Source organism: Danio rerio, chromosome 5 (genome assembly GCF_049306965.1).
Source record: "Danio rerio strain Tuebingen ecotype United States chromosome 5, GRCz12tu, whole genome shotgun sequence".
Taxonomy (NCBI): domain Eukaryota; kingdom Metazoa; phylum Chordata; class Actinopteri; order Cypriniformes; family Danionidae; genus Danio; species Danio rerio.
The window spans coordinates 75,042,297-75,055,000 of record NC_133180.1 but is presented as its reverse complement, the minus strand read 5'-3'; the positions used below and the strand labels follow the sequence as shown (position 1 = coordinate 75,055,000).

The 12,704-nt window shown below is 33.5% G+C and overlaps 1 protein-coding gene and 2 long non-coding RNA genes across 54 annotated transcripts in view; 2 read left to right on the top strand and 1 right to left on the bottom strand.

The window, feature by feature from the left end:
- Positions 1-10,295, bottom strand: part of LOC141385681 (uncharacterized) — an 11,527-nt gene extending 1,232 nt beyond the window's left edge. Inside the window, exons 1-3 of one of the 3 annotated variants that reach the window (XR_012406539.1) lie at positions 8,248-10,295; positions 1,513-2,960; positions 1-1,127 (exon numbers count right to left, since the gene is read on the bottom strand). The exon at positions 1-1,127 is cut by the window's left edge and continues 1,232 nt beyond it. This is a non-coding gene — a long non-coding RNA (uncharacterized lncRNA). The remainder of the gene's footprint in view (positions 1,128-1,512; positions 2,961-8,247) is intronic. The other 2 variants (XR_012406538.1, XR_012406540.1) reach the window with 2 other exon arrangements.
- ank1a (ankyrin 1, erythrocytic a) overlaps positions 1-12,704 on the top strand; it is a 223,213-nt gene that overhangs the window by 79,244 nt on the left and 131,265 nt on the right.
- Positions 3,515-7,334, top strand: LOC137496816 (uncharacterized). Of its 2 annotated transcripts, XR_011017419.2 has the most exons (6): positions 3,515-3,568; positions 3,696-3,757; positions 4,230-4,296; positions 5,095-5,147; positions 5,258-5,373; positions 6,144-7,334. It is a non-coding gene; the product is annotated as an uncharacterized lncRNA (long non-coding RNA). The 2 variants fall into 2 exon arrangements; XR_011017418.2 differs by lacking the exons at positions 3,515-3,568; positions 3,696-3,757 and having other exon boundaries at positions 5,100-5,147.

The following is a 12,704-nucleotide window of genomic DNA, read 5'->3' as shown; positions in this document are numbered from 1 at the left end:
ACTGCACTTTGGGAAAATGTTGTGTTGTGAAATGACATTTAAATGGATTTAAAACTCTGACGAAATCACATAAATGCTGGTTTCCGTGCAATCGATTTGTGTTGGGACAACTTGAAGGAATTAAGTTAGCTTTAACTATTAGTGTTTAATGGATTGAACATAAAACAACTAAGTTGCTGCAAAAAATAAACTTAAAGATTTGTGTTGTTTCAGCTCATTTTAAATAAGTAGTTTTAACAAACAACAAACGTCATTTTTGGACAAGTGGATTTAAAAGTCAAGTCAAGACAAAATCACAACAATAGTTTGAACTAAACCAAAACACCTGACAACTATTATACCGTATATGTATAAAATGCTGAGTTTCACACCATCGATTTGTGTTTGTACTACTTGAAAAAAATAAGTTAACTTTTAATTAAGTTTGAAGTAATGAAGCTGTTTCCGCAAATATAACCTGAATTGTGTTTCAGCTCATTTTATATAAGTAGTTTGAACAATCCTTAATAAGTAGTTTTAAATTCTTCATCAGACTGTTTACAGTATATCCAGGTCATCCGTTTCAACACTTGTATGTAGCTGAGAGGGAACACTGCACTTTGGGAAAATGTTGTGTTGTGAAATGACATTTAAATGGATTTAAAACTCTGACGAAATCACAAATGCTGGTTTCCACGCAATCGATTTGTGTTGGGACAACTTGAAGGAATTAAGTTAGCTTTAACTATTAGTTTTCAGTGTATTGAACATAAAACAATTAAGTTGATGCAAAAAAACCCTGATGAATTGTGTTATTTCAGCTGATTTTAAATAAGTAGTTTGAACAAACCGCAAACGTCATTTTTTGAGTGTGTGTGGTGTTTTTAAAGCCCTTATCAGACTATTATATCGGATATTGTCGGAAAATGTGGTGTTGTGAAATTAAAAGTGGATTTAAAAGTCTGAGAAAATCACAACAAGTTAAAACTAAACCAAACATCTGACAACTATTTTACCGTATATGTACAAAATGCTGGGTTCCACACCATCAATCTGTGTTGGGACAACTTGAAAGAATTCAGTTATTAGTTTTTACAAATTAAAGTGGATTAAACATAAAACAATTAAGCTGTTTCCCCAAATATAACCTGAATTATGTTTCAGCTCAGTTTAAATAAGTAGTTTGAACAAGCAGCAAATTTTTCGATACCAAATGTCCCCACAAGTATAGCAATACCTGTTATTTTTGAACTTATGGGGACGTTTTTGGTGTGTGTGTGTGTGTGTGTGTGTGTGTGTGTGTGTGTGTGTGTGTGTGTGTGTGTGTGTGTTTGTGCGTCTATGAAACATAAATTGGCCAGTATTGCTAATGGCAGGTCAAAAATAATTAGAATTTACACACACCAGTGTTTAAGAAATTTGAGATTTTTTCCACACAATCCATTTGTGAGACAACATGAAGGAATTAAGTTCACTTGTCAGTTTTTACTTATTAAAGTGGATTGAACATAAAACAACTAAGTTACAAAAAACCCAGAAGAATTGTGTTGTTTCAGCTCAGTTTATATAAGTAGTTTGAACAATCCTTAATAAGTAGTTTTAAATCCTTCATCAGACTGTTTACAGTATATCCAGGTCATCCGTTTCAACACTTTTCTGTAGCTGAGAGGGAACACTGCACTTTGGGAAAATGTTGAGTTGTGAAATGACATTTAAATGGATTTAAAACTCTGACGAAATCACAAATGCTGGTTTCCATGCAATCGATTTGTGTTGGGACAACTTGAAGGAATTAAGTTAGCTTTAACTATTAGATTTTAGAGGATCGAACGTAAAACAATTAAGTTGATGCAAAAAACCCCGAAGAATTGTGTTATTTCAGCTGATTTTAAATATGTAGTTTGAACAAGTCAAAGTCAGCTTTATTGTCAATTCAACCACATGTACAGGACATATAGAGAATGGAAATTACATTACTCTCAGACCCTATAGGTGCCTAACATATAATATTAATACACAAAGTAGAGTTTTAAGAAAGAATTTACAATAAATACAATTATACATAAAATGTTATCTAAATATATACATAAAATGTAGTCTAAAGAATAAAAAAAGAATAAACATTTGTCACCAATACAATACAATGACATTGATATTTAACATGACATAGGATGTTAGCAAGGACATGTTTAATTTTTTTTCCACACTTTTAAAGGTGTGACCAGATTTATTTGGTTTCTTTCGGCCAATTATTATTCAATATTTTATTGTTCAGATATTAAATTAATGATGTGCATTCATAAAGCAGTTAAAAAAGTTTTAATACAGACGTTCAAATGGTGTTTTCACAATGCTCTTTGTTTTGCTATTCGTGGAGCAACCATGAAACACCTTGGGTTATAAATGTCTGTTTTCTGCTGATCCTCTAGAACAAGAACTCAAACATGGAACTGTGTCCTTGTTACACTGCAGTTACACAAACAAGCTCTGGGTATTATTATTTTAAAACATGTAGTTATGTTTATTCCTTGCTTGAAAATAATGCATAATTAACTTTTTTAAGTAAATGCATGCAACATAATAAGGAGAAATTGGAAAAAAGTTGGGTCAAGTTTAATTTTAAGGTGTTTTTGTTACAGTGTAACTATTTATTTAACTAATGAGTAACATGAATTGGTTACATGCACTTACTGTTAGGTTAGTTGCATGTAAATTTTGCAAAATAGTTATTTGTAATTACCATAGTAAGCACACAGAACATGAGAGGACACCTTAAAGGGGTTGCCAGATGTCGCAGAAAGCTGTATTTTATTTAGAAACTTTGTACTTCCAGCTGTTTGTTGCCAGATCTTCAAAAATATGTGAGTATTAAGTGAAAATAGCAAGAAATGTACAATTTAGGTTTTGTTGTTACTTATGCAGACATCAAAATGACAACTTCGGGGTTTGTTGTTTATTTAGCTATTATTACTGCATACACTCTAAAAAACGCTGGGTTGGTTTTTTAACCCAAATGCTGGGTTGAGACTGCTGGGTAACAAAATTGGGTTGAAAATCGATCTTTATCTATAACCCAGCAGTGCTGGGTTGGGAACGCGGACGTGAAAGAGAGCACGCACGTCACGTCAACATGCAGGGACATCAACGTGAGAAACCGCCATTTTCTTTGCGCTGTCTCTGAGGGGAAGCGAGTGAAATTCTGTGTGAGACGTAAGTTATTTAGTGTGTATTTAACAATTTTCATAAGAAATAACACACTTAGTTTACTTAGTATAATATACACGCGCTTTTTTTTCTGTTTCTCCGCCTGATGGCCGACTTGTTGCTCCGCCTCACGCTGACCTGTGCTCGCCTTATGGCTGAACTGTTGCTCCGAGTCCGCCTGACGAGCCACCTGTTTCTCCGGATCTGTTTCTCCGCCTAACGGCGACCTGTTTCTCCGGACCTGTTTCTCCGCCTAACGGCGACCTGTTTCTCCGGACCTGTTTCTCCGCCTAACGCCCGAGCTGTTGCTCCGCCTCACGCCCAGCCTGTTGATCGGTGGACGGGTAAGCGCGCATGGCATCGGAAGGAGCTCGAAAAGTATAAGGTAACTAATGAAACTAACGTGAAGCATGTTTGATGACCACTTTATAAACACAACACCTAGGATAATTTAGGAGCTTTTTATTGTAATAAAATGCCTTTTGAATGACACAGATTTTTATGTTGGCTAGGTGATGACAGTAAGTAACGTTACTGTGATTTGTGATCTTTCTGGGGTGTTAACTGTAAAGCAGTAAGTAGTATTTTTACTCTTGTATTTCTTAAGTTTGTTCATGGATTTTTGTGACAATACTTTGATGCATAAGTGTTGAATTCAGCTTCTAACAATGTTTATTTTTAATCAAAATATATACAATAATTGTCCTGCTCTGCATGTACATTTTGTTTAGCTGTACAGCTGTACATTGAATAGCAAATGTTATTAATTTACTATGAGCATTTTACATTCTAGACGTGATTTGAGCTATCTTTAATTAATCCTGTATGTAAGGGTCGTTTCATGCTAACGGAAATGTCTGAGCTAAGGCTAATTCCAACCTAATCATCTTCGACTGCAAAAAGAAAAAGTTTGACCACCGTTTTATGTGACACCCTGGATAATTATTATCATTTAGGAGTATTTTTGTGATATAGTGACTTTTGGCTAACATGATCTTTTTTTACTTAATTTTGCTTAAACGCTTTTATCTGTTATTCTTTTTCAGATGGATAATTGCGTAAAAATCAAACTAAAAGAATGCAATCTTGAGGAGTTAATCCCCACATTTGAAGGTATGTAATAATATTTTACTTGGTTCATTGTAATCATTAGGGCTGCCCTTGACTAAACATTTGTCTGGTTGACTTGTGATGTTCATTTGAAGCATTAGTTGAATAATTACAGATTTATTAATAAACCATTTATTCATTAATTCATTTTCTTTTTGACTCAGTCCCTTTATTAATCTGGGGTCGCCACAGCGGAATGAACCGCCAACTTATCCAGCATATTTTTTACACAGCGGATTCATGCAGCATACATTGACTTTGCCAGTGTGGACTTTTTTTCTGCAACTAGTGGGTAGCACATTCGCCTCATAGCAACAAGGTCACTTGATCGATCCTTGGCTGGGTCAATAGGCCTTTCTGTGTGGAGTTTGCATGTTCTCCCCGTGTTCGCGTGGGTTTCCTCCAGGTGCCCCGGTGTCCAAAGACGTGGTAAAGGTGAATTAAGTAGACTAAATTGTCAATGGTGTATGTGTGTGAATGAGTATTTGTTTCCCAGTGATGGGTTGCAGCTGAAAGGGCATTCGCTGCATAAAACTTATGCTGGATATGTTGGTGGTTCATTCCATTGTGGTTACCCCAGATTAATAAAGCGACAAAGCTAAAAAGAAAATGAATGAATGAATAATAAATTTTTAGTTGACTAATGGTTATTCAATTATTAGGGGGCAGCCCTAGTAATCATTAGCCACTTCAACACTTTAAACTGAGAGATTGAACTCTAATGCCAATTTGTCTTTGTCTGGTTATTTTTTTAAATCTGCTGTTCATGCAACCAGTGACATTCTCTTGTTTTATTTTTAGCACAGGAGCGAACCTTTCCTCGTTTTTAGGTCAATTTGAATACAATTCAGAGGGTAAGGATTCAATTAAAGGTTTCTCGATGCATAATGATGCATTTAATGCATAATGATTGTCTTAGTTATTTTATTAACAATGAAAATGTTATTTTTATGTTTGTTATTAGGGTGGCATGGGGGCGCAGTGGGTAGTGCTGTCGCCTCACAGCAAGATGGTCGCTGGTTTGAGCCTTGGATGGGTTTCCCCTCCACAGTCCAATGACATGCGGTGTAGCTGAATTGGGTAAGCTGAATTGTCCATAGTGTGTGTGTAAATGAGAGTGTGATGGGTTGCAGTTGAAAGGGCATCTGCTGCGTAAAACATAAAAAGATGACGGTTTTGTGAAAGTTGTGATTTGGTCACAGCTATGGTTTCAAATTTTTAGTGATAAGATGCTTTATATAGATAGTGAATGCAACAAACTCTAAATGGCCTGTAAGCCAATTATTTTCATTTAAGGAGAAGTCCACTTCCAACAAAAGATTCACACATAATGTACTCACCCCCTTGTCACCCAAGATGTTCATGTCATTCTTTCTTCAGTCAGAAAGATTTTTTTTTTTTAGGAAAATATTTCAGCAATTTTATCCATCTTGAACTGAGATTGTGCCTCATTTTTGAAGTTTTTAAAGAAAATTTAAATGCGGCTTCAAATGATACAAATACGGTTGCAAACAGTCCCAGCTCAGGAAGAAGGGTCTTATCTATTCTCATTAAGAAAACACAATTAAATACTTAATAATTTCAAATGCTCATCTTGCCTTACTATTACTTATTAAAAAAAGTTCCTTAGGCAAACCTGTTGTTGCATTGTCATCTTCACTCGGGCCAAAAAATTGCAGCATGGTGCCATGGTCAGTGGTTAACTAATGCCAACACTGGCTGATAGCATGGTGTGTTATGGCCTTAATTGCTTCTAAAGGTATTTTAGGTGTTCTAAAGTTAACTCTAAAGATATTTAACTTTTACACTTTTGAGTTTTTAATAAATCTTACTTCTATTTATTTTTTCAGATTGGGACCAATATTGCTGAGTATCTTCATCCATTGAATTCAAGAATCTATTGAGTTTCCTCATGTTCTCATCCTTGGAGACCACCACTTCTTTCAAGCCTTTGCTCACGTGCTGTGCTATTTATTATTGCAAAGTACATTACTTGCCAAAGTGGACGTTTGCTATAAAGCATTCTACATCTTTGGTGTGAACTACCCCAAGCAGTGTTCCCTGGTGTGGCAGACTGTGGTTTATGGACATCCTGGGGAGGAGACACTAGCAGTAAGGGTTCTGCTAGCATTAATTTTTGCTGACAAACAGTAATCATTAATACTGTGACCTCACTGCTTCCTTGGATTCTGTGTTCTTTAACTTGTACTTTGGATTGTGGGGGAAAAGGAGCACCCAGAGAAAACCCACACGAACACGGGGAAAACATGCAAACTCCACACAGAAACACCAACTGACCCAGCTGAGGCTTAAACCACCGACCTTGTTGCTGTGAGGCAATCGTACTACCCACTGTGCCACCATGACACCCATTTCTAAAGAATAGTTTTAATAACTCATTTCTAATAACTGATTTCTTTTCTCTTTGCTATGATGACGGCACATAATAATGGACTAGATATTTTTTAAGACACTCTACACTGCAGTTACATTGCAACTAATGTTTCTTACAGACTCTTTTATATCTCAGGATTGATGTTTGCACATGATTGTTCGAGTAAAAGTTAAAAAAAGTTTTCCTATTTCAAAATTGTTTTAAAATGCTTCCATCCTCAGGTTTCATTTTAACTTTTATATCTGTTTTTTCTTCAAAACTGCATTTACATTGAACTTGATCATCCTTACTGATGATTGCTTTATAGCTCATATATTGATGTTTGCACATAATTGTTAAAGGGAAAGTTATAAAATGTTTTCTTATTTTTTCTTAATATAAAATTTGTTTTTATTGTTTGTTTTGTTTTTTCAAGCTGTTTGATGCCTTTTCATGATTACTTTCACATATTTTTTTCTGCATTGCAGTTGATGATTTATATGAGAATATGTTGATGTTTGTGCTCAAATTACTTTCTGACTTCAGTCATTTAGATGCATTTTCATTATTACTTCCTTATACTATTGTTTTTCTCTACTCTGCAATAACATTGCAATTGCCTTACTGATGATTCCTGATTTATAAATGATGCAAATGTTTTTGAATGTATTTCAAATATGCATTTTCTTAAGGTAATTTGTCTGATTTCAGTCTGATGCATTGTTACTGAACTTTAGTCAGTGTTTCTGTGATACAGTTTGATAAATTTTCACAGAAATCGTCTTAACCCTTTAACAACCCTTTCAAGAAAAAAAATTGGATTGCATTTCTCAACTGCTAATGTCGCTATTGAACACAATCAGTACATTTTAACACATGTTATAATTTCTAAAATATCAACCTCTACCAAATGATTGATATGTATGTTTATGGTAAAAGTACCAGAATTATGAAAAATCTGAAAAATTATGTGCAAGACCAATTAAAAAAAAAATAATAATAAAATATATATATATATATATATATATATATATATATATATATATATATATATATATATATATATATATATATATATATATATATATATATATATATATTTAAAAGAAATATTTTGAACACTAAATCATCTTTTTTCTTATGACTTTAACAGTCATTATTTAAAACAGTAAAAACGAGGTCAACCATTTGGTAGAGCAGGCAGTCAAAGGGTTAATGCTGAGGTGCAGATGGGAAAAATCTCAAATTCATTTGGACACATTTTATCTTTTGTCATAAATAAAATTCCATTACTGAACAACTATGTATTGCTGTAGAATTGTTTTTATTTTAGTGATTTTAATCATCAGTTTCTAGATTAAATTTCTGACCCATTTTGGGTTACATTCAACCCAGCAGTGTAGTAATTTTTAACTAATAGTTGGGTTAAAATCACAACCCAGCATGCTGGGTTAAACTTGTAACCCAACTTGCTGGGTTAAAGTAACCCAGCGTTGGGTTTGTCCCTTTTTTACCCAGCGCTGGGTTACCAAAACAACCCAAATTGGGTTGTTTTCAACCCAGCAGTTTTTAGAGTGTACAAACCTTCTTATCTTTAACAATTGCAATAGGTATCCGGTTGCCAGATCTTCAAATAATACATGAATATTAAAATTTAATTGACACAAAATTATAATTCATGTGTTTGTTGTTTACTTTATTGTAGTTACGATTACAGAAATACCTTTATGTCTTTTAACAACTACATCAGATTTCTGGTTGCCAGATTTTCATGTAATATGCAAAAATCAGTGAAAAGCAACTTAAAGTAACGTAAAACGCACAAATGACATTCAAAAAGTCTGTGAAAAGTAACATGCAATGCACCTTTAACAACTATACAGTTGATTTCTGGCTGCCAAATCTTCAAATAACATTCAAAAAGTCAGTGAAAGGCAACATAAAATGCACATTTATTATGTTACCTACATCAAAACGGTCATATGTTGTTTATTTAGTCGCAGGCAATACTGCAGACATATCCTCTTATCTACAGTAGATTAATGGTTGCCAGATTTTCCTATAATATGCACAAATCTGTGCAAAGCTACTTAACATATAATGTGATTTATTATTAATTAAGCACACATTAAAGCTATCATTCAAGAGATTTGATGTTTATTTAGTTGCAAATATTACTACAGACTTACCATTGCATCTTTACCAACGACACAGTAGATTTCTGGTTGCCAGGTCTTCAAATAACATTCAAAAAGTCTGTGAAAAGCAACATAAAATGCACATTTATTATGTTACTTGCATCAAAACGGTCATTTGTTGTTTATTTAGTTGCAGTGAATACTGCAGGCAAACCTTATCTTATCCACAGTATGTACCTGGTTGCCAGATCCTCACATAATCCACCAAACGTCAGTGTTGAGTAACATGTAACATAAAATGCACATTTATAATGTTACCCACGCACAGATTTAAATGCATTCGATTCATCTCTCTTAGTTAATAGTATCAGACTATTTCTATTCCGGTTAGTTTTAGTTTTCCACAGCAGTTCCTGTTAATAAAAGAATTACATACATTTCATTACATAAAACTACTGATGTTTTTGCATAACAATGCATCATCTGAACGTACAGTGTGACTTAGAAGCGAGCAAAGACCGCTGTTTCAAAACAAGAACTGCAAATCAACTGCAGACTTCCTGCTTTTAGTCATGCAGGACTTAAAACACGTACAATAACACACCAATGCAACGCAATAACATGAGCACGCTGTATTTTATATGGCTCTTCGCTGTGGGAAACACTCCACCTGCTCTTACATGAATGCATTTAGCTCTGATGGATTGTCAGTGTGTGTTTGTCTGCTTGTTTCATCTCTGTGTGTGTGTGTGTGTGTGTGTGTTTCTAAGTAGAGGTGAATGTGGAGTCTCTGGCGGATGCAGTCATAAACACACACACTGCAGTGTTGCGTCTCAGTGATGATGTCATCCTGTCTGCTGCAGTCCTTTTGCTCTGAGAGAGGGAAAGAGAGAGACTAACACTTCCACTGCTAACAGGATTATTCATCTGCATTCACAATATTATAAAAGCCATATTAACCATTGCATTAATATTTGCGCTAAAGAATCAACAAAACTCTAGTGAATATCTGTAGCGCTTTAAGATGTCATTTCCAAGTAAATATCAATCACAACAGCTTGCCGATCAAATCATGCAATATTAATAGGAGGTTTAGATTTCGGGAGATGTTCATTGTTTATTCATGCTTTATTTCTTTACGGGGGTCTCTATCTTCCACTTGGAGCTGCTTTTAAAGTGGGGTCTTTTTCTGTGTTCGCTTTGAGACGTGTTAGGTGTGGTCCACATCATTCGTCTTATCTACTGCGAACACACTCGCTTTTACACATGCAGGAGGACACTGGTACTTCAGTGTTAAAAATATGCGTGAATTAGCTGTTTTTTTTATGTTTTTTGATTCATGTTTTTATATTTACGCTTTTGAATCGCATTATGAGATGTTGATCTTTCTTGCAAACAGCATTTAACCTTGAAAAGTTGGGGAAAATTACTTTTATTAAAAAAAAGATAGTTTACTTGAATTTTAATAGTTCATTTGTTTTATAATCATCAAGAAGGAATTAATTTGATTAAATACAGTAAAAACAGCAATAATAGCACTGTATGTTGTTTATATATCTCATTTTCAGCATCACGTCTTCGGATTAAAAGCTAAGTGAATCTTCAGCTGTTTTTTTAAATCATGAAGGTGGAATTAATTGATCGAATACAGTAAAAACTGCAATATTATTACTGTATTTTGTATCTTATAGTGTAACTCACTGATGCAAAGCTGGTTTGGTCATCAAGGCAGAACTAGTTTGATCAAATACAGTAAAACAGCAATATTAACACTGTTATTTATACTGTACATTTCATACTGTAATTCTCTGATGCAAAGCTGAATTTTCAGCATCACGTCTTCAGTATTAAGAATTGAATGAATCTTCAGCTGTTTTTTAAGTCTGTTTTGATCATCAAGGCAGAATTAATTAATCAAATACAGTAAAAGCAGCAATAATATTACTGTATATTGTTTATATATCTCATAGTGTAATATACTGAGTCAAAGCTGAATTTCCAGCATCATGTCTTCAGTATTAATAGTTAAATGAATCTTCGCTGTTTTTTGAAAGTCTGTTTTGATCATCAAGGCGGAATTAGTTTGATCAAATACAGTAAAAGCAGCAACAGTATTACTGTATGTTGTTTATGTATGTTTGTTTATATTTCATAGTGTAATTCACTGAGTCAAAGCTGAATTTCCAGCATCATGTCTTCAGTATTAATAGTTAAATAAATCTTCAGCTGATTTTTAAGTCTGTTTTGATCATCAAGGCGGATTTTATTGGTTAAAAACAGTAAAAACAGCAACATTAACACTATGTTGTTTATACTGTATATTTCATAGTGTAATTCTCTGATGCAAGCTTAATTTTCAGCATCATTTCTTTAGTATTAGGAGTCTAATGAATCTTCAGCTGTATTTGAAAGTCCGTTTTGATCATCAAGGCAGAAATAATTGATCAAATACAGTAAAAACAGCAACATTATTACTGTATGTTGTTTAAATATCCCATAGTGTAATTCTCTGATGCTAAGCTGAATTTTTAGCATAATTTCTTCAGTATTAAGAGTGAAATGAATCTTCAGCTGTTTTTTAAGTCTGTTTTGATCATAAAGGTGGAAATAATTGATCAAATACAGTAAAAGCAGCAATAATATTACTGTATTTTGTTTATACATATCACATATTGTAATTCACTGACGCAAAGCTGAGTTTCCAGCATCGTTTCTTCAGTTCTAAGAGTGAAATAAATCTTCAGCTGTTTTTAAAAGTCTGTTTTGATCATCAAGGCGGATTTTATTTGTTAAATACAGTAAAAGCAGCAACGGTATGTTTATTACGGTATGTTATTTATACTGTATATTTCATAGTGTAATTCATTGATGCAAGCTGAATTTTCTGTATAATTTTTTTCAGCATTAAAAATTAAATTAATCTTAAGCTGTTTTTGAAAGTCTGTTTAGATCAAGGCGGATTTTATTTGATTAAATACAGTAAAAACAGCAACATTAACTCTATGTTGTTTATACTATATATTTCACAGTGTAATTCTCTGATGCAAAGCTGATTTTCAGCATCATTTCTTTAGTATTAGGAGTTAAATGAAGCTTCTGCTGTTTTTGAAAGTCTGTTTTGATCAAGGCAGAATTAATTTGATCAAATACAGTATGAGCAAAATTAACACTGTATGTTGTTTATACCTTTATATCTCATACTGTAAATCATTGATGCAAAACTGAATTTCCAGCATCATGTTTTCACTATTAAAAGTCTAATGAATATTCAGCTGTTTTTAAAAGTCTGTTTTGATCATAAAGGTGGAAATAATTGATCAAATACAGTAAAAGCAGCAACATTATTACTGTATTTTGTTTGTACATATCACATATTGTAATTCACTGATGCAAAGCTGAATTTCCAGCATCATTTCTTCAGTACTAAGAGTAAATAAATCTTCAGAATACACTGTAAAAAATAAATCCGTAAAATTTACGGTTAAATACTGACAGCTGTGGTTGCCAGTACTTTACCGTTAAAAACACGGTACAAACCGTGAAAGTAAGTTCTCATTTTTACTGTAAACTACCATATTTTATTAATTTATAGAGGTAATATGTCTGTTTTTTGAATGACCAACATCTACACATCTTTTGTTACACAGTTAGACACGTTAGCACACCCACATGCAGGTGGTGATGAAGTTACATAATGAGCCAATGCTCATCACAATCAACTTTTCCCACAAGCAGGGAAGAGTATCAGCATATAGAAGGTGCTCAGTATCATTCAGACAGCTACTAAACACCAGTATGGTAACACACATAAAATTAAAGTCATGAAATAAACATTGTTTATCAACATTAGATGTAACATAAATCTGTAATGTACATAACTGCTGGGGAAACAACTAAAA